The 27,740-nt window shown below is 37.5% G+C and overlaps 1 protein-coding gene across 1 annotated transcript in view; it reads left to right on the top strand.

Annotated features, from left to right (window-relative positions):
• The first annotated feature begins 1,203 nt into the window (after positions 1 to 1,203).
• The window catches only part of SPTBN1 (spectrin beta, non-erythrocytic 1), a 269,957-nt gene continuing 243,420 nt past the window's right edge, over positions 1,204 to 27,740 (top strand). Inside the window, 1 exon segment of the mRNA XM_043984887.1 lies at positions 1,204 to 1,325. The gene's annotated coding sequence lies outside the window, so the exon portion shown is untranslated.

Raw genomic sequence — 27,740 nt, 5'->3', positions numbered from 1 at the left:
GCTCCCGCCCTCCCTCCCGCCTGCCTCCTGAATCAGTGCAGCTGTTGCTGTGTGGGCTGCGGATTCCTCCAGTCCCTCCCTTCCCTTCATCTCCTTCGGGAGCGCAGCGCTGCCCTGCACGGCGCCCGGTCCTGTCCTGTGAGCCCCGACCCCCACGGCGGCTGCCAGCCCAGACGAGCCGTTTCTCACCCCACCCAGCTGCCCAGGAGGAGGAGGACGGGACCCCGGCGCCCCCCACCCCCCCCATCCTCTCCATCTCCCCGGACCCCGAAGAGGTAAGGGCCCTGAGGCTGCGGCTGTCGTTCTGCGGACAAGATGCCAACTCACTGAAGCCTCCTTTCCGTTCCCAACCCCCGGGTTAGGTGGGTAGGAGAGGATTGCGGGAGGGGGCGGCACAGGGTTCGGGGCGAGGGGCTATGGACCTTAAGGTGTTGTGTCAGGAGGACGACGAGGGGGGATCACGCTGACCCTTTCCCAGTACTGAGGTTGGAGGGAGGGGGAGGGGAGGCTGCAGAAACCGGGAGGGAGGGAGGGGCAGCAGGGGTGAGTAGGGGATTGCAGGCTGGTGACCCACTCTTTTTTAAAAGTGTTTCTATTATTACAGGGCACTGGGAGAGAAAAGGGGCGCCTAGGGCGGGATTCAGGGCCTAGGGAATCAGTAAGATCAGAGAGAGGGCAGCAGGCAGGCTCTGCAGTCTGGCAGCTGCAGACATGGTAGTGTGTGACTGTTGCAGCGGCTCCATCATTAGGTTGCAGTAGTCATCCCTCCTCCCCCTTGCCTTTCTCCTCCTTTAAGCCGTGTGCTTCATTCTCCCAGTTTTTTTTCCCCTTCCGGTGGGGCATTAAAGAGAAATGGGTGCTGAGGCTCTGGAGCGCATATTTTAGTGAGTTTCCGAAAAAAGAAAAATCGCCTTTGGTGGCTTGGAGTGTGTGTGTGTGTGTGTGTGTGTGTGTGTGTGTGTGTGTGTGTGTGTGTGTGTGTGTGTTTAAAGGAGGGGCAGAGAGGGAAGGGAGTGGGCACCTGGACGAGTGGATGGAAATGACAGGGGTCGCTGGCAGTGCTTGGTGACCTAGGTTGTTGGATGTAACGGTACAGGAGATGCAACCAGGCGTGGTCCTGAGCTGCGCTGCTGCTGATGAGCTGGAGGCGGCGGCAGCAGCAACAGCAGCAGCTGCTGCTGCTGATCCCTCTGCTCCCGCCTCCTTTTCCTTCCCTCCTCCTCTTTCTCCTCCTCCTCTTCATTTCCCACTCTCTCTGGACTGGGCGTGAGCAGCCACAGTGCTGGGAACAGGCTGCTTTTTCGGTCTTCGGTGTTCTTCAACAGGTTTGTACCGACTCGGTCATCCCTCTGTTCTGGCCTCCTTAGGGGTGTGCTGGGTTGCAAACCCTTCTTCCTCCCTCCTCCCACACCCTATTTCCTAGCGTTCGGTCGTTTTCTTGGCTTTTGTGATGGGAAAAGTGTCAGTCTGCAGCAATCAGATTTACAGTTGTTCCCCCTCCCTTCTTTCTCCATGTTGGGAAGAGAGCCTGATATGATTGCAGGCTTTGCAAACCTTCTTGAATTTTAAGAAGAAAAAAGAAAAAACAGGTGAGAAAAGTGTCTGGAGGTGGGCCTCAGGAAAGGAAGAATCGATGGCTTGGGTTATTTTGTTTTTTAAAGTATATCAAACCATAATCTAGCAGGAGTGGGATGATGCAGCACAATGCAGCGAGATATATGACAACCTTATTTTGTTCTTGGTGGCTCTGCTTTGCATAGCAACTCAGCGCCCTGTGCTCTTTCCCAACCCCACCCAGTTGGAAAGCTTTTCCCCCCAGAGCCTAGAGCTGGTTGTCCCCCTGTCATACAGTTTCAGCTGCATGTGGCTTCAAAAGAAACAGGTCACTTAGGTGTGGAAGGGGGGGAGGGGGAGAGAGAGAGAGATTGATTTTTTTTTTGCTGGGGGGGGGGAGGGGAGAGGGTGGATGAAGGGACCCTCCCTGCTAGGTTGCTGTTAGGTTGTATTCTAATGAAGAGGAGTTATGCGATTGCAGTTCTTCTGCGGTCTGCTAGAGCCCAGCCTGCGGCTGTGGACATTAATCCCATACTACCACAGTACTGTGGGAGCATTAGGGAGGGGCGACAGGAAGAAAGATACTGTAAATGTGAGGAAATGGTGCATGTTGTATGTGGGTAGTCATAGGATATGTTATTTAGATCACTGATTATGGCATGTAATCTTCAAATACAAATGACTCCTAAATATATCAGAAGTCAGTGTCAGTAGTAAATTCACATTTAGCAGCTTGAGGCACCCAGTATTAAGAATATAGGTTTTTAGCTATAGGAAAACAATACGGGTTTAGAAAAATTAAAGAAGTTAAATACTTTTAGTTCATGGGCCACAAAAGTATGGCTGTTAGAATTTGATTTATTATTTTTAAAATTGATTTTGAAAATTGCTGTTCAATGGTTGGTAAAAGGATTTAAAAAATTGTTTTGGGTTTAGTCAAGGTTTTATTTCCCCATTAAATTGGAACTATTTGGAAACTAAACTGATGCCTGTGTGATAACAAATGAGGTTTATATTTAATGGAGATGGAACATTTTCAGCATCTTTTTTGATTTAGGTGAAAAAGTTGGCTTTACATATAAGATTATTTCAGTAGAGGCATCATTAAGATGATTGTTGCTGAAATTAACTACATTTTTTAAAACTTCATATCTTTTCTCTACGTATTTTCTTCTGAATGTGATTTGGGCAGATTTTCATGAGATGACATTTTTTCTTATGGCTTTGTTTCATAGCACTAAGTCAAATGTAATTGTTTCTCTACTCCATCAGTATGGAAGTGCTTTTAACTCTCTTTAGATGGTGAATTTCATTTACAAATGTCTTTCTCCTGGTTCATTTGTATTTGAAGTGGAGTGGTGAATGAAATTTTGTGCATTCTAGGCTGTGGTTTTGAGGAAATGTCACCTAAGTAAAGATATAACGTCTCAGTACTTAAATATTTCAAAGCCTAGGAGGAATTCAGTTGATAATCATATATTTTCATTAATCTAGGTTTGTGGCATTTGAATATGGATACTACTATGCAATAGATTATAATGTAAATTAAGAAGCTTTAGATGACAGCTTGTTGATTTGTATATTTTTTTAGCTCAGTAGGATTATTAAAACATGAATCATTGAATTAAGTTTCATTTTTGCTTTCTACATAAATCTGTGCCACAAAAATCTTAATCTTATTCCCATGGGTTATCAAGGCATTTTCAATTTCCTTCATTATAAGAAAGAGTTAAATGCTGATGTCATAAGATTTAGTAGCTGCGATTTATCTATGGGCTACAGAATTCTGATAAGAATCTTTTATTCTGCCACTTTGGAAAAACAGGGATCATTACTTGATTAGATTATTTAATTGCCAATTAATTTTTAATCTATGCTTCAATGGACCTTTGCTGAATTTAATTTTTATGGCATCATGGTCCAAAAAAGGCACATTTAATATTTTTGGTTTTTTGTATTTGTGAGGTTTTTAGAGACCATCCCTTGAGCAGGCTAGAAGAGTGGATGAAAATTAGTGGGGCAAGTGGCAGCTAGGTGGTGCAGTGAATACAGCACATGCCCTGGATTCAGGAGGACCTGAGTTCAAATGTGACCTTAGACCCTTGACACTTACTAGCTGTGTGACCCCGGGCAAGTCACTTAACCCCAATTGCCTCACACACACACACAAAAACCTCTTAAAAAAAAAAGAAAATTAATGGGGCAGTAAAAAAAAATGGCTGTCATTGGCCTATTACCTCTTGTTAAGGAATTCTATACTTGTCAGTATCTATTGGGTGGGACATTAGTAACAGTTAGTATAACTCAGTTGTGGTTTAGGAAATCTTAGTGATTGAGATATTATAAAAGGAGGGAGACATTTGTGATACAACCAGAAGGGAGACTGCACCGGCACTTAGCAGTTTCTAGCACATAGTAAGTACTAATTGATTGATTGACCTGAACAAAGACTAAGTTTCTATATGAAATAGTTAACATATTTATGCAATTTTGTCAAGATAGCAAAAGTTCACTTCTAAATATTATTTTTAATATAGTCTTTTTTACAATGATTGACAACTACTATAATTTCTGTGATAAAATTCTCATCCATTTATAGTTTTGGGAGGCATATACCCACTTAAAGTGTTTTTACAGTTTTATTTCTTTTTCCTAATGCAGCAGTAAATATTCATTTTAGTTCTGCTGGATCCCAAACAACATTTTTTTGGCAATATTTATAAAAATTTCCATGGACTTCTCTATGACATCCTCTGCTTCTTTCTTGAATACCACTGAAAGATTAAAGCATTAAAGAAATAGATAGGCTCTCCTGCCAGAAAATCTAGTCAGAGTTTGGTATATGTAGCAGAGAAAACTAGTCTTGTTGCTTATACCTGAAGCATTCTTCTGAAAATAAAAGTTATTAGACTAGGAAGCCAGGTACCTAATACCCAAGGTTCTACCATTTTTAATAAGGGAATGGCAACATCCATTTTCTCTTTAGCTCATTGGTATAATGAGAATAGAGATAATCATGGAAGTACCTGTTGGGAAGTAAAGTTTAAAAAATAATCCTTTTTACTTTTCTTCAGCTTGGACTTCATCTAACCTGTCCAGTCTTCCATTTTTAAACATGTTCAGGACAGAAAGCCATCCATCAACAACTCTCATTGTCAGAAAGTTCTTGTATCTACCACAATCCCTTTTTGCTACAACATCGGCCTATTTCCTTTTGTCCTTTAATCAAGTGACAGTCAAGAAGAGTTGGTGATCCACTATAAATAGCTTGCTTTATATCAGAATTCTTTTAGAATTCTCTCTGAATATTGTAGCTGAATAAGCCTGTTTCATTCATTTATTTATCTATTAATTAATTAATTAATTTTTTAGTGAGGCAATTGGGTTAAGTGACTTGCCCAGGGTCACACATTATCTGAGGCCAGATTTGAACTCAGGTATTCCTGACTCAGCCTGTTTCATTTAGATTCTGGAGTTCCTACATTCTAAATGTAGTCATAATTTGAATTTTTTTTCCTGAATCATTTTCAAGATCTACACATCCTTAAAATTGTGAGACCTCATTACTCTGGAAAATTAGAAAGTAAGCACTCTGTTAAAAATTAAATTTCGGCCCTCACACTGTAATGTGCATGTGGTTTCAAAAATTTTCATCAGAACCCAATAATTTGGAGTTATCCAAACCATATTGGGGGGTTTTGGGGTCATTTAACATTTTTTATTTGATAAAATATACTTTTTTGGGGTGTGTAATAAGCAAATAAACTCTACAAAATTATATCTTTTGCTCATAAGTATTACTAATACTTAAAATGTTGATTTTTTCATTGATGTTAAAACTATTTACATGGGTAACCAACTGAAAGAACGAATTATTTAAGAATTTTACATGGTTTATATCAGTGGTTCTCAAAGGGTGTGACAAATTTAGGTTAGGTACATTGAATATAGGAAACTTAAACTTGCAATTGCACACCCTGTGTGCAAGTCTCTTATCTCTCCAATTATGTGTTGGGATTCCAGGTAGGATAAAAATAATGCTGTTTTGTGAGTTTAAAAACAGGATCACTTTGTGTGTGTGTGTGTGTGTGTGTGTGTGTGTGTGTGTGTGTGTGTGTGTATACACATATAATATGTACATCATATATAATTTATATATAGATCACATTATATATGTATAAGCTGATGCTACTAATTACAAATGATTCTCATCTATTCGTTAAAGCAGACCATGTGGGACCTCTTTTTGAAGTTATATTACAGAAAGGGTGTTTCAAATTCAGATTGAGTTGGTGGCCTCTTTCAACTATGAGATCTGTGATTCTGTGAGCTTTAGACAAGTGAATCTCAGTTACTGGCTGGACATCTGAGTGACAGATGAAAATATGGACATAGAGCTGGAGAGAGAGTTTGAGGCCATTTATGGTGATTTGGGAACTATTTTATGATATGTAGAATCTGCCTATTTCTTTCTGCCTTAGCAATAAATTTCCTGAGGGCAGTCATAGGACTTATAGAAAGATGATACATTAGATAAACAATGTCAAGTTTAATATGTGGAGCATGTTACTACCATGTGTCATAGCAAAAACTATAGGAAAGCAACTTGAAAAATAAACTGGACTCAATTTAGAGCACTGGTGTGAAGTGGACTTAAATTTCTTAATATTGAACTCTTATCTAGAGAAGTACAATTCTTCAATGGTTTTTATCTCTTTATCTTATCATATGGCAATTTTATTTAATAGTTTTCCTTGAAATAATTTTATTAAGCACATTATTCATGAGCCACACAGAAATGTAGATAAAAAACAAATCTTTCATCAAAGTATATGGAAACTCAGTTTATCAAAGAAATTCTGATGGAATCAATCAACAGATAATGTCCTGAGTGCCTAGTCTGTTCCTGGGTAACATGTAGCTGCCAAGTAAGTATGATACACATGAAGCAGTTCTTTACATGGTTCAATAAATATTTCTTGAAGCAAATTGTGTTGAAAGCATATCTGTCTATACCACAAAAATAATTTTTAAAAAGTAAACCTTTTAACAAAATTAAAAGGTAATAAAAGGAGCGCTTTAAAAGGGCCTCTAACATTTGTTCTTCATATACCTTGATTGGATAATTAACCTATCTAATGACACCCTGACTCTAATTCTCATGTGAGAGGGTTGCCTTTATAGGTTTTTCTGTGATCCAAGAGACAGGGTTCCATCTTTAAGGAATGTGGCTCAAGGGTTTGGTTTAGGACTTTCCCTCCTGTGATAGATTTATAGCCCAGTAAGCTCTGAAACATATCTTAAAGGTTATCTATTCCAATCCCAATGTTTTCTAGATAAGGGTTCTGGGAGGTTAAGTTATTTTTCCAAAATCATAAAAGCAGTAAGTACAGAATAGGAATTCTGACCCAGACCAGCTGACCCAAACCCAATGCTCCTTTGTTGTTTAACATGAATTATTTATTACCTTCATCTTGTCTAATCTATTGCATTGGAGCTCCACATTTTACAAATAAGGAAGTTATGGCTCTGAATAGAAAAGGAATTTGCCTAGCATCATGTAGCTAGTAAGTATCCTAGGTGGAATTTCCACTCAGGAATCCTGATCTCAAATCCAGGGCTCTTTTCACTATTTGACATTGCCCCTCACTACTCGTGCAACACAATTCATACTATATAAAATTGCAAATTTTACTCTTTGCATGTTTATCCAGAGAGTGAGCAATAAGAAAATCTGCTCTTTTTTATGTTTAATGTGATTGTAATGCAATACCATATATCAAATTGCTTGCTGGCCTCAGGGCAGGGGAGGGAAGGGAAGGTGGGAGAAAAATGTGGAACTCAAAATATCTTTACATGTAATTGAGAAAAATTAAAAAGAAAAAAGGAAGCAAAAAAAGAAAATCTATTCTTTTTAAAGGTACATTTGTGTTTTGTTGGGTTTGGTTTTTTTTTCTTTTGGCAAGGCAGTGAGGGTGACTTGTCCAGGGTCACACAGCTTAGTAAGTGTCAAGTGTCTGAAGTCATATTTGAACTCAGGTCCTCCTGAATCGAGAGCTGGCGCTTTATCCACTGCCACCTACCTGTCCCCAGTACATTCATTTTTTAAGCATCCAAATCAAAGCTTCCTTCTCCATTAAGAAACAAACAAAAACAAACAAAGCATAACCTTAAACCAAACTTGATTTTCAAATTTTGTACTAACAATTTGGCAGCAAAACATCATAGGCTCAGTGAGTTGACAATTGAGTTTGTAGTCTGGACAGTCTAGGGAAAATTGGAATTGCTGAGTTTAGATTTCTCATGTAAAATATACATTTCCCTTGGTAACCTTGCACTCCATTAGTTTCTTAGGGTATGGGGAAAGATATTAGAGCTAGGTCAAAGGGTACCTAAACAAATAAAGTCTTCCTAAGATAGATGAAATCCTCTGATCTGCATTGCCTTTGTACCTGGATAAAGTTTCAGATAGCAGATTTAAGAATGAATTTTGTTCTGATATGCTTGCCCCAAGGTCAAATCAAAGTTCTAATATTAATATTTTTCTGAACATTTTGGGGGAAGGCCTATACTCCCTTTTTTCTATGCAGATTTTAGAGTTGGGTAATGAGTGGTAACTAATAAAGAAATATAAATTTCTTTCTTGTTTATATGTGTACATTTTTTATTTCCTAGCATCCTAGTTTTTAAGAGGAGTACAATAGGGTCAAAGTTATGGTGTTATTTTTTTTTTAAGAATTCACAACAGTTTTCAGAATCCAACTGTCTAACTAGGAAAAATATACCACATTTTATTACTATATATGAATAATGTCCATAATTGATCATTTGTCACCAAACCAGCTCTTTTAAAACTGTCCAAATAGAGTTATGCAATAGCTTTAAAAGCATGCCAATTTCAATTTCACATTCAATAATGTGAGTTTATTCTTTCGATGAATTCTAAGAATAAAATAACAAGGTAAGATCTTCATTTTACTAATTAAGAAGTTAAAGACTAGAAAGGTAAGGTGACTCATCTACAATTATATAGGTATTAAGCGGTAGGGCTTATTACTGGTAATTTTGAAGATCGCTAGTAGCAACAATATCTGTTGTTATGTGTTCTTTTAAAACTCATTTGATAAAATGTAAACAGCTAATGAAAGACTCAAACACCTATGTAGTTACTGTAGCTAGTTTTCTTATCTGAACAAAATTCACTTGCAGTGGAAAAACACCAGAAATGAAGTTCTCAATAGATAATGTGTTGGGTTTTTTGTTTTGTTTTGCAAGAATTCCCATCAGAATTACATCAATTCTCTTGAGATACAGCTCTTTAAATGCTGTGGACAACACCTCGTTTCCCACTGTTGTCTATAGAATCCAGTTATACTTGGTACACACAACCTGTGGTTCCCTGTAACATACTGGCCACAAATTGAGAAAGTATAATTTAACATTACTGATTTCATGGGTTAGTGTTTTTGAAGCACAAATATAATTGAGCTAATCCACTGGCCATCACTGAAAGAAATTTGTTTTGGGGACAGCTCATGTGTCCAGGAAATCTTAGTAAAATTCAAAATAACACTATACTGCCTGACACATATTAGGCATGTGTTGGTTGGATCAAAATGATAGGTTTGTTGACTTGAAAGACAGCTCACATTTCTTTCTTGGGGGCTGAACTATCTGAATCAAGAAAAAAAAAATTAAGTCAAAGTTAACATCTGATATATAACCCAGTTTTCCAAACCAAACCCTGGAGAACTTTTGAGCATCAAGAGTGATGCCACTCTTTGGCAAGCCTCCCAGTCTACTTGATTCCAATAATACTTTGGCCTCACTCTGTTTCCTAATGAAGAAACCTAGAAAGAGTATTTCTCCATATGCTGGGGAGGAGGGGAAAAAGGAGCAGATGCTGTGCCACCAACAGTGCTTAAAGAGGGGGAGAAAAAAGGAAGTAGGTATGTTTTAGCAACCAGTAAATCAAAATCTGAATATTTTTTCCCCCACGAGGGAGTGGGGTTAAATGACTCACCCAGGGTGACACGATTAGTAAGTATCTGAGGTCAGATTTGAACTCATTTCCACCTGACTCCATGATAGGTACTCTATATACTGTGCCACCTAAAAATCAGTGTTTTGGGCAATTATATTTCCTGATATTTCATTTAAAAACTTTCTCTAGAACAGTGTTTCCCAAGCCAATCTATACTGTGAACTGGAAAAAATATTTAACCTGTCTACTTCTTACAACTCTCATAGCCTCAGCAATGATGGCCTCTGGTGAGCTTCAGGAGAGCCAGGGGCTAAAGGAACAGGTTCCAAAGAATATGGTTTAAGATACTTTTTAAAAAATGATAGTATAAGTTTCTGTTGACTAGTACACATTTGCTTTAGGCCAATGGTGGGGAAACACTGTTTCTAAAAGGTAGGAAGATGGTTTCTGACCCTCCGGAAAAGAAAGAAGTTAGTAAATGGCTTCATTCCACCCTAGTTCAAACACTAACCATCAAAGATGTGTTTTCAAAGGGAAGAACCCAGAGGAGCATTGGCATAACTACTATGTAGAAAGAGACAATATGGGGACTTTGAGTGGTTGAGGGGAGGCGTGAGAGAGTGAGATTGATTGCCCTCCAGCTCTGGGCAGTGGAATTGAATCTCTGACCTAATTAGCTCACCTGTCTTTTCTGAGGCAAGCAGGGTGATTGTCAAAATATCTGCCTAATGATTTGCCTGAGAAAGTGCCTGGTCCTTTTCATTGACAGTTCCAACAACTCTGTTGACAACTGTGTTCTGTTGGTTGTCCTTAAATGCCCAACTTATCACACCCTATGGTCCATTCATATCTGAGTAAAAAAAGCACCCTGACACCTGAAACAAATGAGATTTGTATGACATTTTGAGAAAAGGAAAAAATGACATCTGCTCATCTTGGCTTATTTTTTTAAACTCTTATTATAAGGTTTGGTTTTTTTAAAATCACCTAGCGTAAGGGAATTCTTTCCAGTCATCCTGTTGTAATAGGATGATTTCTCATTTGGCAAGTCTGTTTCTATTGGAGGCTTGTCAAATTGCATTAAAGACACTAGCTTTTCCTTTTGTCTGATTTGCTTCATAGTTAGAATGAATTCAGAGTTCTGTGGTCAGTGATATACCTAGATGTTATGCCTTATACAGCACCAAATAAGAGAAACCTTTGTTTGAGTTGCTAAGAGTAAAAACTAACTAGAAAGGGGGACTCATTTATGGTATTCACAACTATTTGTATTTATTAAAAACATTCCATGTCAACCAATTGGTTTTTTTCTGAGCTCTGAAATACCATTTTGTTCATCTTGCATGAATATTATATATTTAGTTGTAGCAAATCTCTCCATGGGTGGTGTTCTCTTGAATTAAAATTTAGTCAGTTTTTCTCAAATAAAATCTAGTGTAGAAGGCGCTATTTTATCTTTGACCATAATTGAGAAAATTGCTTCAAAGTCTTCTGTCGACTTTTAGAGTAAACTGATATTTCATTTAAAAAATATAGATAGCTAGTCTGTCTCTGGAATGCCATGCATCTGTGTGAAGCTTGAGGATCAAGTGATCTAATTAAATATACATTTGTAGCAACAATGGAATGTAGCATGTGGTTAGCCATCCTGGATTGTTCTGGAAAGAGGCAGTTTATTTTGCCAAATATTAACAAGTTATAGATTGTACTATGATGACTTTTAGAGAACATATTGTCATGTTATATTCTTTTTAAACTTTAAAATAAATCCCAGTGAATAATGTTATGGAGGGCTCTCCAGGGGTTGGATAGTTGTCAGTAGGAATTGATGAAAAGAAAAGATCATTAAAACAATAACAACCACCCAGCATGAATGGGTAGTAGGGTTTTTAAAAGCATCTGTAAAATAGAAAACCTTTTAACTGTCTTTCCTGTTCTGCTATTGTTGATTTAAAACGTATTTTAAAATTAGAATATCTAGCCCTCTTTCCCCTCCCAACACTCCTCAGTTTCAGGATAATTTTTGGCATGGTTTTTAGAGCCTACCTGAGTTGTCCATCTGTTTTGGACTAAGCCAGTCATGACTAGAAGGTGTTTAGATTTTTAAAAAGTCGTTATACATAATCCTGGACTAATTTTAATAGAAGGTGAGTTAATAGTGTAATATTTAGGTATTTTAGTGTTTCTTAGAGATAAATAAGATGAGATTCTAACTAGAACTGTACATTGAAAGCTGGAGTATGCTGGAGGCCTGCCAAGTGATTGGGAGGAAAGCTGTGGGACAAGCACTTAGGCAGGCCCTACTATACCTTAAAATAGTCTTTGGCTTAACAAACGATCTTGAAAGTTGTCACTTGTTTCACTAGAGCAAAAATTCCTCTCTAAAATGTATGATAGAACCAGTTGGTAGGTTTTCACAGTGTCTGGTGGTTTGGTTTTTTTTAACCAGTCTTGGAAAACATTAGAACTTCGCACAAGGATACACTGCCATAAAATAAGTTTGTGTAACATCTAGTCATGCACAGTCTTACCTTGACAAGAATTTATTGTATTAGCCTAAAAGTATGATATTTCCACATACACATACACATACCCTCCCCAGCTGTAGAGTGCATAGTCTTTCAGATTTGGAAAAGGACTAGGGATGATTAAAAAGCAGTTTAGGTTTATCTATCTCCTCTGTTTTTTCATATTTGATAAATGTCTGGACGTGAACTATTGGTGTTTGAAAGAAACTGTACAAAAAGAATCAGAGGGCAACGGCTTACTATCCTGTGGAATCTTGTTTTTCTTAAAGGTTAAAATTAGCTTATTCAGTTGTTAGACTTTGTATTGAGTCCATCAGCAGTTTGGATTGTAGCAGATCATTCTGGTTTGTAATTAATTTCTTTCTACCTGTTGACTCTCAAATGTGTTTAAAGAATGACTTTGCATGGCTTTCTTTTTAAAGTGAATGGATTGGAAAACACAAAGAAAGGTCTTTGGGAACAATCTTGCACAGATTTGAGTCATCATGTGGTGCTGGTCAGCGTTGGCGGAGACCTGCTGTAAGCTTGGAAATAAAACAGCCATTCTGTTAATCCAAGTTTGTGTTACTGTGGGGACCAGATCAAAAAATTCAGTAATTGGATGAGTGAGTGGAAATAAAATGGGAACAAAAAGGATTTAGAATTTAAAATTGCATGTAAATAATGAACTTTATCTTGTAAAAATTTTTGGAACTTCCAAATTTGAATTCCCAGTATCACGAGTTTCTTGTTCTCTCTCCTTGATTTAAAACTGTGGCATTTGTGGATGAAAAAACTTCCCTAATTGTTCTGTAACTGAAAAGTGTTTGGAGTCTGAAATCAGACTAACTACAGTAGCTATATAGCCTCAAGAGAAGAGAAAAATTGTCCTCTTCTCCTATATTTGGTAAAGCTACTGAATTTTGTTTCTAGCTTTAAATATGCTATGTTAGGGATTGACAGAGTGCCTACCCATACTTAGCAGATCTATTTCTTGATATATTTAAATGCCCTTTTTAAGGAGCTAGAACTTATAAATCATTAGACCTGGTTAGAACAGTCTAACTAGAGTTTGGGTTATTCATTAAACTTGTTTGGGCAATAAGAATATGTGTTAAATTTTGTATGTTGATAGATATACACATACATTTCCTTTCTTGGTACCAACAAAAAATTGCTCAGGAGAAACATTGTAAAGGATAGCATCAGGGTGATGTATGACCACAAAAGGGCTTGTCATATATAAAGAGAAAGGGACAACCTGTAGATAGCCCTCTTGTCCATTGGGTTCTATGCAATATCAAGAGATGTTCAGGAAGGTACCTTGAATGTTGGGTGGACCCAGACCCTCAGGGACAATTTATGGAAGGATAGGCTTGAAAGATTACAAATGGGGATGGGGGGAGGGTTCATTCTGCACTTGTTAGAAGTAGTGCCAACATCAATGGGATCACAAGTCTGATATTTCTATATAGGAAGTTAATAGCTTTACTGTGTAGAAAGGGTGGGAAATATCTATTAATAATGAAATGAGCATCTTTGGGCCTATCAGCACTCCCAAGGTCTTAGTAACTTCTGTATAGACTTATTGCTGTTTTGGGGGAAAATATTTTTTCTGTAATGTAGATATGTTTTCCAGGTTTTGATTTATTGACTGCATTGTAGAGTTTGCACATCAAACAAGACAGTAAATAAGTCACTTTCTAATTTTTTTTGTTTCAATGTCTTGTGGACCATGTAGTACAAAACCATGGTTTTAGTTTTAAATGACTGTTATTGCAAGGTATACAAGCAGATGGAAACATAGAAATCTATTACAGATGACAGTGGGCTGGACAGGTGAAAGCCACATGGAATTTACATACCAGGAGGAGGAGGAGGAGACTTGGTGTGTGAAATGCTCGCTGTTTTAGAGATGTTTCTACAGCTGTGTCTTTGAGCTGAAAATAATATCATTTGGTTGGAATTAGGAGAGCTCAGTTGGCTGAAAAAGTTCAGAGTAAAACAGTGCCTAAGATTCCAAACACTGTTCTATGAGTCACTTTAAGAGAAATTTGTTAAGTAGTGTATGCTGTCCAAGAGCTTATTCAACAGTGGTTCAGACAGGACAGCTGCTTTCATTTTTTAAAATTTCTGGCTGTTGTGAGCCATGTGTTAGGGTCCAGAAGCAGAGAGGAGAGTTGGGGTTGAATTTTTATTTTAAACAAGTTTTTTATTTTATTAAAACGTAGTCTGTTTACATTAAAAGCTATTGTTGGGGCAGCTACGTTGTGCAGTGGATAGAGCACCAGCCTTGGAGTCAGGAGTACCTGAGTTCAAATCCAGCCTCAGACACTTAACACTTACTAGCTGTGTGACCCTGGGCAAGTCACTTAATCCCAATTGCCTCACTAAAAAAAAAAAAAAAGCTGTTGTTGTTTGGTCCTTTGATCTCAAAAATGAAGTGTTAGATATTGGTGATCCCCATCCAAAGTTTGAATATCAAATAAGTAATTCTGTATTATCAGTCTCTTTCAAAATCATTACAAAATATTTAGTTTTTATAAAATGCTAAGTTTAAAAAATAATTTGTGTAGTAAAAATCAATTTAAACTTCATAATTCATGTTTTCATAATGGTATTATAGATTTAGACCTGGAAGGAAGCTTTGAAGTCTGTAAATCCAAGCCCATCATTTTATCATTGTGCAAGTTGAGACCCAGAAAGATTGTGATTTGCCTAAGGTTATTCAAGTAGTAAATTGCAGAAGTTGGATTCTAATTCCAGTCCTGGACTCCAAATTCAATTATCTTTCCTCTACATCAAAATACCTGTTTAATATATATAAGGAGTTTCTTGTGTTTAAGAAGTTCCTCTTCCCATATAAATGATATGCTAATTACAAATACATTTTCTTTATTCACTAAAACAGGTCTCTTAGAGGCCTCTACTTGGCAACCGTTTGAAAAGATTTGCTTAGTCAAATTGGTTACTGAATAATAATAATTTGCTCTGGACATCTTAGAACCTTTTCACATACTTTCTCAAGATATACTTTATAGGAACAGAAGTGCTGTACCAAACCTTTGAGACCACTTCACTAACTACCACTCACATTGGCAATCTGCAGAGGGTGGTTGATGATTTCTACTCTTGGGGTACCCTAGGAACCATCCAGAAGGTTGTTAGGGGCTTCTAATATTGCTGCTTCTCAGCTTCTTTCCGTGTTCTTTTCACTGCTTATTAGCCAGTAGGCTCAATAATTTTTAGCATGTATATTTCCTAAGGTGGTGTAGTAAAAATAGCTAGTACAAAACATTTCTCCCTAAGAAAGAAAGGAAAGAAGGAAGCAAACATTTATCAAATACTTACTATGAGTCATTGTGCTAAATGCTTTACAAAATATTATTTAATTTGATCCTTGCAACAACCCTGAGAGGTAGGTATTAATATCCCCATTTTACAGGTGAGGAAACAGAAAAATACAGGTTAAATGACTTGTCCAGGTTCCCACACCTAGTAAGTTTCTGAGGCTGGATTTGAACTTAGGTCTTCCTCAGTCTAGGCCTAGTACTCTTTCCATTGTATCACCTTGCTGCCTCAAAGCATGGATATACTCTCCCCAAAGGACACCAAGTTCAGGGGAAGAGAGAGCTTAAACTTAGAATATGATGGTGGAGAAAGTATGGCCAAAGGGGAATCACATGATCTAGTTGCTAGTTTCTTGAGTCAATCCCTGGCGATGCACCTTGAAGCTGCTTATTTCTTTGGTAGGTTGTTGTCAACCCTGACCGAATGACCAAAGTCACAAAGGTCATGCAACCACTGTCAACTCTTTAAAAAAAACAGAGAGTTCACACAGGTTATCAACACCATAGTTAACTGTAAAAATGAAATAAAACAAAATAAAACCAAAGAACTAAGAGTGGTTATAAGCAAAAACCTTTTTTTATTCCATTGAAGGAGAGAAACTAAATACATGCCATCTTCCCTGCCCCCTTGTCCCCCAAGAGACCAGCTTTAGTGTGGACAAATCTCAATACTTACATCAATGGCAATGAGCTGTAGCCTTAACAATAAGTGAAGAGAAAAAAAAAGGCAAAACAAAACAATAAGTGAAGAGCAACAGGACAAATTTGATTCATAGCAGGACTTCATGACTGGAACATGGGTACTACAGGTGCTTGTCCAAACTCAGGGACCACCTCACACTGGTGTGAAACAATTCTGGGATTTTTCTGTGTCTAAGATCATCCAGAGGGTGAACTCAAAGGATTGTTGTTATGTCAAGTTCGAGGCACAGCTTCTTTGCTGGTTTTAGCTCTGGAAAACAGGGTGTCTCCAAGAAGTAAAAAGAGAGGGGTGGTCTTGGAATGGGGAACCTGACACTTTGTCTGCATTTATCTATGTTCCTATTTGTCCTTCATGTGTCTCTCTGCTTCCACTGAATGTGTTGTCTCTCCAGTGACACGATCACTGGCAGAAGAGTGTAGCCTTTTCATCTGGTCTCACTGATATAGGAGCAAGGATTAGCCTCCAAGCATTCTAGAAGCTTAATTGCTGTGCTGTGGTACTCAGTAATTGCTGAAATTCCTCTGCTAAATTAAAATCCTCAGAAGTGCAGTCAGCTTATTTAGTCAATCAATCACACTAGTCCCTTCTTGACCAAATCAAAGAGATTTATACCTCAAAGGGATCACATATTTAAAATGTTGTTGCTGTCTTTACACAGATTATATTACATTGAGACAATTCCTTTACACTATAATTCTTTTTAAAACATTTCACTAGCAGAAACTAATCTCTCCTACAAGTAAGTTCAAATCAGTGGGGTTTTAAAAGTATTTCTTTTCAGTTTACTGGCCCACAGTACTTGCTTTAAGATTCCATAGACCAAACCTATCCAGTGGAACCATGAAAATGGTCAACTAAGACTTACATTGATGTCTTCATAAAATATCCTAAATTGCTATCAGCTGTATATAAATGTGGACTGCTGCTCTTACTTCCTGGTGACTGATTTTTAGAAATCCAAGCATTAAATCTAAAAACTAATTAAGTCAACAGGCATTTGTTAAATACCTAGTATATGCCAGGTCCTGTGCTGCATACTAAACTCTTTAACTTTGAGGATCTCTTGATGACTGTCAAAGGTAAGGAAGATTATAACCAATGTTCTGTTGTTTTCATTTAATTTTTATATGCAGCTTTTCAGAAATAGTAATATGGACTCTTGTCCAGTATTCTAAATATCTTCAGTGGTTCCAAGGTGGGACTCAATGAGTATCAAACTAAGCTAGAAATCCACAAGAAATCAGTTGTGTTGTGAGACATGAAGTGAAGAAAATATATGCTTCCAGTGATCCCAGAAGAGGGAGGGTACCACTTGATTTTGCCAAATTTTAAAGGTGACTAAAAGTGCTTGGTAATGTTTATATAACAAGGGGCTGAATCTCAATTCTTTGGAGACTTGGTCTAGATAACACCTTGAGGTTATTATAATGATAATAATAAGAATGCTACTACTAATAATTAGCTCTTTAATAATATGGCTCTTTAAAGTTTTCAAAGTGTTTTCCAAATATTATCTCTCATTTTGTTCTGACAACAACCCTGGGGGTAAGTGTTATTGTTATCCTCATTCTACAAATAAGGAACTCAGATAGAGGTCAGGTGACTGACTTGCTTAGGGACACACAGCTAGTAAGTGTCTGAGGTTCCTTTGAAAGAAACATGATTTGGGGGTGGAGCCAAGATGGCAGAGGAAAGGCGGTGACCTGCCTGAGCTCTCCCCAAGACCCCTCCAAACACCTTCAGATAATGCCATAAGACATTTCCTGGAGCAGCAGAACCCACAAAAAGACAGTGTGAAATAATTTTCCAGCCAAAGACAACTTAGAAGGTTGGCAGGAAAGGTCTGTTGTCCCAGAGCACAACCCAGTGCAGTCATTATTGAGGAGATGCCCATCGATTGGAGAATGGCTGAACAAATTGTGGAGATTATGATGCAACACTATTGTTCTATAAGAAATGATGAGCAGAATGCTCTCAGAAAAACCTGGAAAAACTTACATGTCCTCATGCAAAGTGAAATGTACTGTATAAAAAGTAAGAGCAATATTGTGAGATGATCAGCTGTGAATGACTTAGCTCTTTGCAGCAGTATATTGATCCAAGACAACTCTGAAGGACTGATGAAAAATGTGATCCATCTCCAGAGAAATAACTTATCATGCCTGAAAACAGATTGAAGCATAATTATTTTTAGTTTATTTTTCTTAAGTTTTTTTAGTCTTTTATTTTATAACCTGACTAATATGGAAATGTTTTGCATGCCTAGAAATATATAACTTATATTGAGTTGCTTGTTCTTAAGGGGGTTTGGGGAAGGAGGGAAGAGGAGAATTTGGAACACAAAGTTTTAAAAATGGATGTTAAAATTGTTTTTTATGTGTAAATAGGGAAAAATTTCTAAATAAATGGAAAAAATATTACCAAAAAAAGGAGAAAGAAACATGATTTGGGGGTAGGAGGAGGAACATCAATTATGGGTATTTTTTTTGTTATTGTTTTTCCAGGGTACATATGAGGCCCTAATGAACCATTCTAATTCTCTTTCTACATATGCTTGTGTGCACATGTGCACACACTCCCTGGAATGTGTGTATATATTTATCACCAAATATCGTTTACTTTTCAATTAAATATGACTGTAAACTTGGTGCAATAAAATTCTAGGCAAAATCCATGTCCCTCTTATTTCCTGATATATAAAATGGATAAGGGTATATTATGGGTAAAATCCCATAATAACCACATGCCACTGCTAAGTTGTTTCAGAGTCATGAAACTATAAACTTTGGGAGATGGAGGGGGCATGAGAAATTGTCAACCAACTTCCTAATTTTGTGTATGGAGGAAGCTGACAGCAGAAACCTCAGGTGACATGGTCCAGGTTTGGCAAATATGGGATTTGAATTTCAGGTCTTTGAACTGCATTCATTCTGTTTTATGGCACTGGGATTCTGTCATCATTAGAATTTTATTTGTAGAAATCTAATTCCTGGAGATAAAAACAAGCTTGAGATTTTTTTTTCTGTTGGTGATATTGGGGTGTTGGAAGTGGAAAGGGGAGAAGGGTGATAGCTTGGCAAAAAATGGTAGGGGAAAAAGGCTTAAAGAGGGACTTGCAACTAACAAGCTTAGCTCTCATTTTCCACCTATTATAAATGCTGCCCAATTGTTGCTATACTTTGATTTAAGAGAGTAATTACTACATGTATATATGTGAACTTCTTTTGTAGGATAAAGTTGCTGTATGGAGGATTCATAGAATCAGAATTTATAGCCAGTTTAAGAGATTCATCTTAATCATCAATTAATCCAAAATCCTGATTTTACAAAGAAGAAAATGTTGCCAGTTGGGCAACTGGCCCAGAGAAGTAACTTACCTACAGTCATACTGATAATTTTTGCCAGGAACAAATTCATTGTAATCAAATAAACAGAGCACTGTTACTATGGACCATCCACTGGGAGATGGAAACATTTTGTCACAAAGAACCTTTCTTTGAAATAGCACTCACTGGTGTGGTGTGCTTTCCATAGTGAGATGCCAAAATGGTCTGCCTACTAGGAGTACTTAAAAATTATAAAGACTTAAATTTAGGATCAGAGATGGAGAGCATGCATGCAAGTTTTAGAGTGGGGAGGACCTGGATCTGAAGCACAGCTTTACTACTTACTACCTGTGTCATTTAAGGGAAATCACTTTACCTTTTTGAGCCTCAGTTTCTCACCTGTAAAATTAAAGGAAGCGGGCAGCTAGGTGGTTTAGTGGATAAAGCACCGGCCCTGGATTCAGGAGTACCTGAGTTCAAATCCGGCCTCAGACACTTGACACTTAACTAGCTGTGCGACCCATGGCAAGTCACTTAACCCTCATTGCCCTGCCAAAAACAAACAAACAAACAAACAAAAAAATGAAAGGATGCAATTAAATTACCTCAAAGGCTCTTTATGTCTTTGTTTTTCTTTTTTGTTTGTTTGGTATTTTTGGCAGAGCAATGAGGGTTAAGTGACTTGCCCAGGGTCGCGAAGCTAAGTGTCAAGTGTCTGAGGTCGAATTGGAACTCAGGTCCTCCTAAATCCAGGGACAGTGCTTTATCCACTGCGCCACCTAGCTGCCCCTCTTTATGTCTTTTGTTTGTTTGTTTGTTTTGTTTTGTTTTGTTTGCAGGGCAATGGGGTTTAAGTGACTTGCCCAGGGTCACACAGCTAGTAAGTGTCTGAGGCTGGGTTTGAACTCAGGTCCTCCTGAATCCAAGGCTAGTATCCTTTGCGCCACCTAGCTGCCCCCCTCTTTACATCTTTAATTCAATGATCTTGAGCCTGTGTGCTTGAAAGCCACAATGTTTAAACCTTTCATCTTACAGACAAGGAAATTGAAGCCCCAAAGAGTAGTGACTTCCCCAATATTACATAGTAAGTGACAAAGGCAGGATTCAAACCCTATGCATTTAAATTGCGAACTGGAAAATGATTTAAAATAATATTAGCTTCGGTTTCTGAAAACAAGAAATTATGAGGATAATTTCAAGTTGGGAAAAAAAGATTTTGGAATAAAAAAAATTCCTTTAAGACTTTTTTATCTTTTTAAACTTGCTCATTTTTGGTTTTATAACACATTCATTTTTGGATAGGTTTCTTCCCAAATGATCCTTTTTTTTTTTTTTTTTTTTTTTTTAGTGAGGCAATTGGGGTTAAGTGACTTGCCCAGGGTCACACAGCTAGTAAGTGTTAAGTGTCTGAGGCCGGATTTGAACTCAGGTACTCCTGACTCCAGGGCCGGTGCTCTATCCACTGCGCCATCTAGCTGCCCCTAAATGATCCTTTTTTTAAAAAAACAAAAAATAAACAGATCCTTATTCTAAATCCATCATCCCCCACATCCCTAGGAAAAGTAAGGAGACACTTTCTTGTCTTTTCTTCAGGACAAAGATTAATCGTTTCAGTTACTCAGCATTCTTTCTGTTTTCTTTTACTGTTTAAAAATGTACAATATTATAGACTATGCTAGATTAATAAGTAGACATCTTTGAAGACTATCAAGAGATGTGATAATTACTTGTGTGTGTATAGTCAACTTTCCATTATCTGTAGAAAGATCTCGTTTCATTTTTTCTGTTGTAAAATCTTGCTTTTGAGTTATTGATAGTAACTTTAGGCATATTCTACTTATCACAGTTAATTGGTCTTATGAAAATATATCAGACAAAGTAACATTAAGGGAAAAAATGATATAGTCATTATGATAAAGACCTATGGTTTCTGGAGTTATAGGAACTCCAATTATTAGCTCAGACTTTCTATAATTGAGAGTTTTAGACACATAGGGCAAATTATGGAAATTGGAGATAATTTCTCAGGTGGCTAAAAATCAAACATAAAAGCTTAAAACATTCCTTCACAGAGAACTGAGATATACTCTTCATGGTGGTAATACTGACTTCTCTTCTCCATAATTTTTCCCTTCTGCCACATTCTTACCTTGTGGGTGAGGCAGAGACATCCCAACACATGTCCCTCTATACCTGAATCCTAAAACAAAGATGTATTTGATACTGGGAGTCCATCCCCCTGCCCCCCCCCCAAATCTCTTTGAATCATCTGACAGTGCATTTTGTGATCCATACCTCCTTATGTCACCACTTCACCCATTCCACTCCCCACTTAGAAAATTGAGAGGAGGAATTGAATCAATTCTATTAAAGCAAGAGAGATTAGGTTAGATATTAGGGTAAATTTACTGTTTATGAAGATAGATAATTGATTAACTTATGGCTCCCTAGAATTAGATGAAGGAGGGACTTTAGAATTTATTCCAACCCTCTCATTTTACAGGGAAGAAAACGGAAGTTCACTGATTTGCCCACATTGCTAGTAAGTGTTAAAGCTTAGTGCTTCTTAGGAATACATTCTCTCCTACTTGGACTAAAGCACAAATAGAGAAGTCCCACTCATGACTGAATTATTTAAGATAATTTTAAAAACATGTTTAATGACAGCACTTAATTTATGTGACTTTAGCCTTTTTGTGTGTATTTTGAGAAGGAATTGAAACTGTGATTCCCTTCAATCTGAACTTTCTGTTTTCAATTTTCTCTTTCTCTTGCCTAGGAAATGCTGGTAAGGTCTTTGCATCAGCACTGGAACTCTGACCACAGTTAATCTGAAGGGCAGTGGGGAAAGATGATTAGGAGATGAGAGTGTGCTAAATCCTAAATATCTATTTGCATTTTTAACCTTGCCTTTCAAAGCAGGAAAAGCTTCATCTTTTCTATTAGTAAACTAGGTTAATAATACATGAGGTTGAATAATGACAAGTCAAGTTGAAGGTTGTGTATATTGAAGAATACGGAGATGAGTCTCTGATTTTAGAAACAGAAACTGTAATTTTAAAGTTTCCAACTGCAGAATAAAAAATGATACAGCATTATCCTTAGGCAAAGGGCTAAGAGATTACTATCATGAGCAAGCTAGAAAAGGCAAAAAAAATAAAGTTGTTTAGTTTAAAAAGGTACATTTAGGAATGGGTATTATTTTTAATTAAATGAATAGATTTCTGAAAATACTGAATTATGTGATGAATAAAATCTAATGTGTGTTCACTTTACCTGCAAACCCTCCCCCCCCCCATGGTGGGGGGGAGGGGGACTAGCTAAGATTTACTGATAAATTCGGCAACAGTTTAGACTTTTAAGCATTTGTTAAAGTACGTTAGAAGTTAGTGAAGAAAGTGAGCACAAGTCTCTGAAAGAATGGAAAAACCTAGCTTAGATCTATATGGGATAGATAGAGAGGAAAAAAACAGCCTTCACCTAGCAGCTCACACTTCCAAAAAAGAGACAGAATCCCAGCTGGTTCTCTTGGAAGCTCCCTGTGGAACCAGAAGAGGGGCAGTCCCCATACACAGCTCCAAGTTAATTGGCTGGTAGAATTCAAGTCCATTGATCAACATGTCTTGAAGGCGGTCCATGAATTGTGACTTGACTTCCAGATGCTAGGATGACCTTAAGAAGGTCACCTCATGTCTTTCTCAACAGGGGGTGGTTCCCATGGTTCCCTGGTTCTCACAATTATCTTTTTATTCCTCACAATTATCTTTTTTTTTTAAAAGCTCAATTATAACTTTTCCGATGCCATTATGGAAAAACTAGTTGTGGTTGTTTTTTCACTAATTCAGATAGCTCTATTTCTATTACTCTTCTCCTTTTAGTCCCTTCCCTCCATGTTCTACTCTCACTCCCATTTCTTCTACCAGCTCATCCCCCCCTCCTTGAACATATTTTTACTTTTGATAAGACTGGATTTTTGACTGCTGAATGATTTGGTAAATTGTAATAGGATTGATTTGCACCATCTGTGTCATATTTGACTTAATTAGTAACAACATTCTATCTGAAATCATCTTGGTTGGGGTTTTCCAATAGGAATAAGAACTATCATGGATCATTCTAGAATCTTTGGTTTCAGAATGAAGGCCACAGGCTATCTGTGAAGATGTCAAAAGAGAGCGCAGGAGGCATTGTCATTTGAGAAGTCCAAGACAGGAAGGACAGGATTGGCAGAAGACTGATCCAGCCTTGTCTTCCAATAGAGTTAGTTACATGGCCTGCTTTTTAAGCAACTTTTTCCCCATTTTCCTTTTTTTTTTTTCACTTTGGCACCTGAAGCCACATAGCAGTTGGTGCAATGTATTAGGTGTCATATCTATAGACAGGCCCCATTTAATGCACTTTGGCTTCAAATAAGGTAGCATGGGGAGCCTGGAATCAGTGAATATTTTATCCAGTTTTCCTTCTACAGATTTAAGGAATGCTAATTGAGGAATGGAAGTAAAACTGTTGAATAGGGGCAGCTAGGTGGCTCAGTGGATAGAGCACCGGCCCTGGAGTCAGGAGGACCTGAGTTCAAATCTGGCCTCAAACACTTGACACTTACTAGCTGTGTGACCCTGGGAAAAGTCACTTAACCCCAATTGCCTCACCAAAAAAAAAAAAAACAAAACCCAATAAACTTTATAAAAAATAACAACTTTTGAATATAAAATTAAGAGAAAAGTGATCTATTCTTTCCTATATGGAAAAATAGCCAAATCATAGGTTTATTTTTTTGGCCTGCCTCCAATGTGAAGTAGGAAGCAGTCTGTGCCAGGTACATCTTTCTTGTGAGATAAGTCAGTCAACAACTATTTATTAAATGCTTACTATATACTAGATATTGGGCTAAGTGCTGAAGATACAAAGAAAGGCAAAAACACGGTCTCTGCCTCAAGGAGCTCATATTCTTTTCTTTTATTTTCTTTTTTCAGGGCAGTAAAGGGGTTAAGTGACTTGCCCAAGGTCACACAGCTAGTAAGTTTTAAGTGTCTGAGGCTGGATTTGAACTCAGGTACTCCTGACTCCAGGGCCGGTGCTCTATCCACTGCACCACCTAACTGCCCCAGGAGCTCACATTCTAATGAGAGAGACAATATGCAAACAACTAAGTCCATAAATACATAAGTGCATAGCTATCTATATTATAAATGCAAGGTAGTCTCAGAGGGAAGTTGGATATGAAGAAGCATGGCTGATAAAGGCCTCCTGTAGAAGGTGGTGTTCAAGGTGAGTCTTGAAGGAAACCTGGGAAGTTGGGAGGCAGAGTTGAAGAGCAAGAACTTTTGATAACCAAGGAAAAGATAGAATTGGGAGATGGGAAAGTACAGTGTATCAGCAACCAGGCCAGGGTTACTGGAGGGTAGAATGGAGGGAAACAAAGTGTGTAAAGACTGGAAGAGTCTGGGAAAGGATCAGGCTGTGAAGGACTAGAAAAGCCAAATGGGGCATTTTATATTTGATCCTGGCAGGACCAGGGAGGCATTGGAGTTTATTAAGCAGGAGGTGATGTTGTCAAGAGCTTTACTTTAGTTAAATCACTTTGTCAGCTACGTGGAGAATGGCTTGTCATGAAAAGAGACTTGAGGCAGGGCAACCAACCAGAAGGCTATTGCAATATTTATGAAATAAAATCCAAATTGCTCAGTTTGAAAGTTTTGGTGTGGGAACGACCAAATTATAAATTGTCAGGCATGCATTACATAATAAGATAGTACAGGATCATTGCATAAAATACAGATAAACAAGGAAAGCTATTATGTTCAATGAAAATTTTAAAAATATTTGGCAGCCTTAGTCATACATTCTTATTTGGGTGTCTACCTCTTACAGAAATGGGTCCTCTTGCAGTGACAAAATACTCTTGTTAATGCATGTCCTGTTTCTGAATAATTCATAGTCCTTTCCTTCTCCTAATCTTTGTCTCTGTGCAACTATTCACTAGAATCTCTACCAACAATAGAACTGTATCCTTGGGAGGAAGAAAAAATGGTCTTAATTAATTAGGGAACAGAAATTATAGATTTATAGATATAGATAGATTCATATAGATTATAGTCAATCTAAGGCTAGGTAACATGGGGTCCTATACACTGACAGGGTCTTTGAATCTTTTAAAAAACATTTTTCCCCTACATCATGCCATTGGCATATATTCATCTGCACCATGGCTCAAAATATACCTAATGACAACTGACTGCATTTACCTTGGAATCAAGAGCTTTGAAATTGAAAAGGAAAGGAGCAGGAGAAAATTACCTATGTTTTTCCAATAAGCTAGATAACATAAAGAGCATTGGACTAATAGAAGAACAAAAATCGAGAAAGGAATCAGCAATAAAACCCATGACCTTAGATACCTATACACAAATCAACAAAAAATGGGTTGTAAGAAAAATGAATTAGAGAGGGCAAGGAAGAAAATTTAACCTCATAGGCATTATTGAAACCCATTTGGATGGAAACCCAAAATTGGAATGCAGCTCTGGAAGGGAATGTCTAATTCAAAATGAACAGGATAGATAAAATGAGAGGAGAAATAGTATTATATATTCAGAAGATATAATCATGTGATGCAATCTAGGAACCAGAGTAAGGAGGAGAATGGAGCAAGAGTGTTTGGCTAAAGATCAGTGGAGACAGAACAAAAGTGATATTATCATTAGTCCATACTCTGGACCACCAGGACAGAAAGAGGAAGCATATAAGGAGTCTGGAAAACGGATCACAAACCTGTATAGCACGCCTCTGCATGCTATAGTAGACTGTTCTTTGAACTGGAAAGGAGAGAACAAAGATAGCTAATAGGGAGTGTATACCCAAGATAAATAGGGAGATGTAGAGTAGGTAGATGCCCTTGAAGAATGTTAAGTTAGCAAGATTTTATGAACTAAATTTTCTGGTATTAGAGAAAGCATTGTTAAATGCAATTTGCAAGTTACTATTTTTTTTTTTTAGTGAGGCAATTGGGGTTAAGTGACTTGCCCAGGGTCACACAGCTAGTAAGTGTTAAGTGTCTGAGGCCGGATTTGAACTCAGGTACTCCTGACTCCAGGGCCAGTGCTCTATCCACTGCGCCACCTAGCTGCCCCCGCAAGTTACTTTTAATAAGCTTAGAAAATCATAAAGAATGACATTGGTAAAGAATCCTAGAGAATCAACTCAAAAATTAGTTGAAACAATTAACAACTTTAGCAAAGTAGCAGTATATAAAATAAATCCACATAAATCATCAGCATTTCTATACATGACCAACAAAGTCCAGCAGCAAGAAATAGAAAGAGAAATTCCATTTAAAGTAACAGTAGATAATATAAAATACTTGGGAGTCTACTTGCCAAGACAAACCCAGGAACTCTATGAACACAACTACCAAACACTCTTCACACAAATCAAATCAGATCTAAATAATTGGAAAGATATCAATTGCTCATGGATAGGCAGAGCTAATATAGTAAAAATGGCAATACTGCCTAAATTAATTTACTTATTCAGTGCCATACCAATCAGACTACCTAAAAATTATTTTATACAGCTAGAAAAAATAATAACAAAATTCATCTGGAAAAACAAAAAATCAAGAATATCCAGGGAAATAATGAAAAAAAATTCACATTCGGGAGAGCAATTTGGAATTATGCCCAAAGGGCAATAAAGCTGTGCATACCCTTTGACCCAGCAATTCCACTTTTAGGTCTTTTTCCCAAAGAAATCATGGAAGGGGGAAAGGGACCCACATGTACAAAAATATTTATAGCTGCTCTTTATGTGGTAGCAAGTAATTGGAAGTTGAGGGGATGCCCATCAATTGGGGAATGGCTGGACAAGTTGTGGTATATGAATACAATGGAATACTATTGTGCTGTAAGAAATGATGAGCAGGAGGAAACCTGGAGGGTCTTACATGAGCTGATGATGAGTGAGATGAGCAGAACCAGAAGAACATTGTACACAGTATCATCAACATTGAGTGTTGACCTACTGTGATGGACTATATTCTTCTCACCAATGCAATGGTACAGAAGAGTTCCAGGGAACTCATGATAGAAGAGGATCTCCAAATCCAAGGGAAAAAAAAAAAAGAACTGTGGAGTATAGATGCTGATTGAACCATATTATTTCTTTTGTTTTGGGTGCTGTTGTTTTTTTTTTTCTATTTTGAGGTTTTGCATCACTGCTCTGATTTTTTCTCTTGTAACAGGATTAATGCAGAAATAGGATTAATGTTATTATGTTTATATATATATGTATATGTATATAGATATATAGATATAACTT

The sequence above is a fragment of the Dromiciops gliroides genome, chromosome 2 (assembly GCF_019393635.1).
Source record: "Dromiciops gliroides isolate mDroGli1 chromosome 2, mDroGli1.pri, whole genome shotgun sequence".
Taxonomy (NCBI): Eukaryota; Metazoa; Chordata; class Mammalia; order Microbiotheria; family Microbiotheriidae; genus Dromiciops; species Dromiciops gliroides.
The sequence above is the reverse complement of the archived record's forward strand: the minus strand, read 5'-3'. Positions and strand labels throughout refer to the sequence as shown.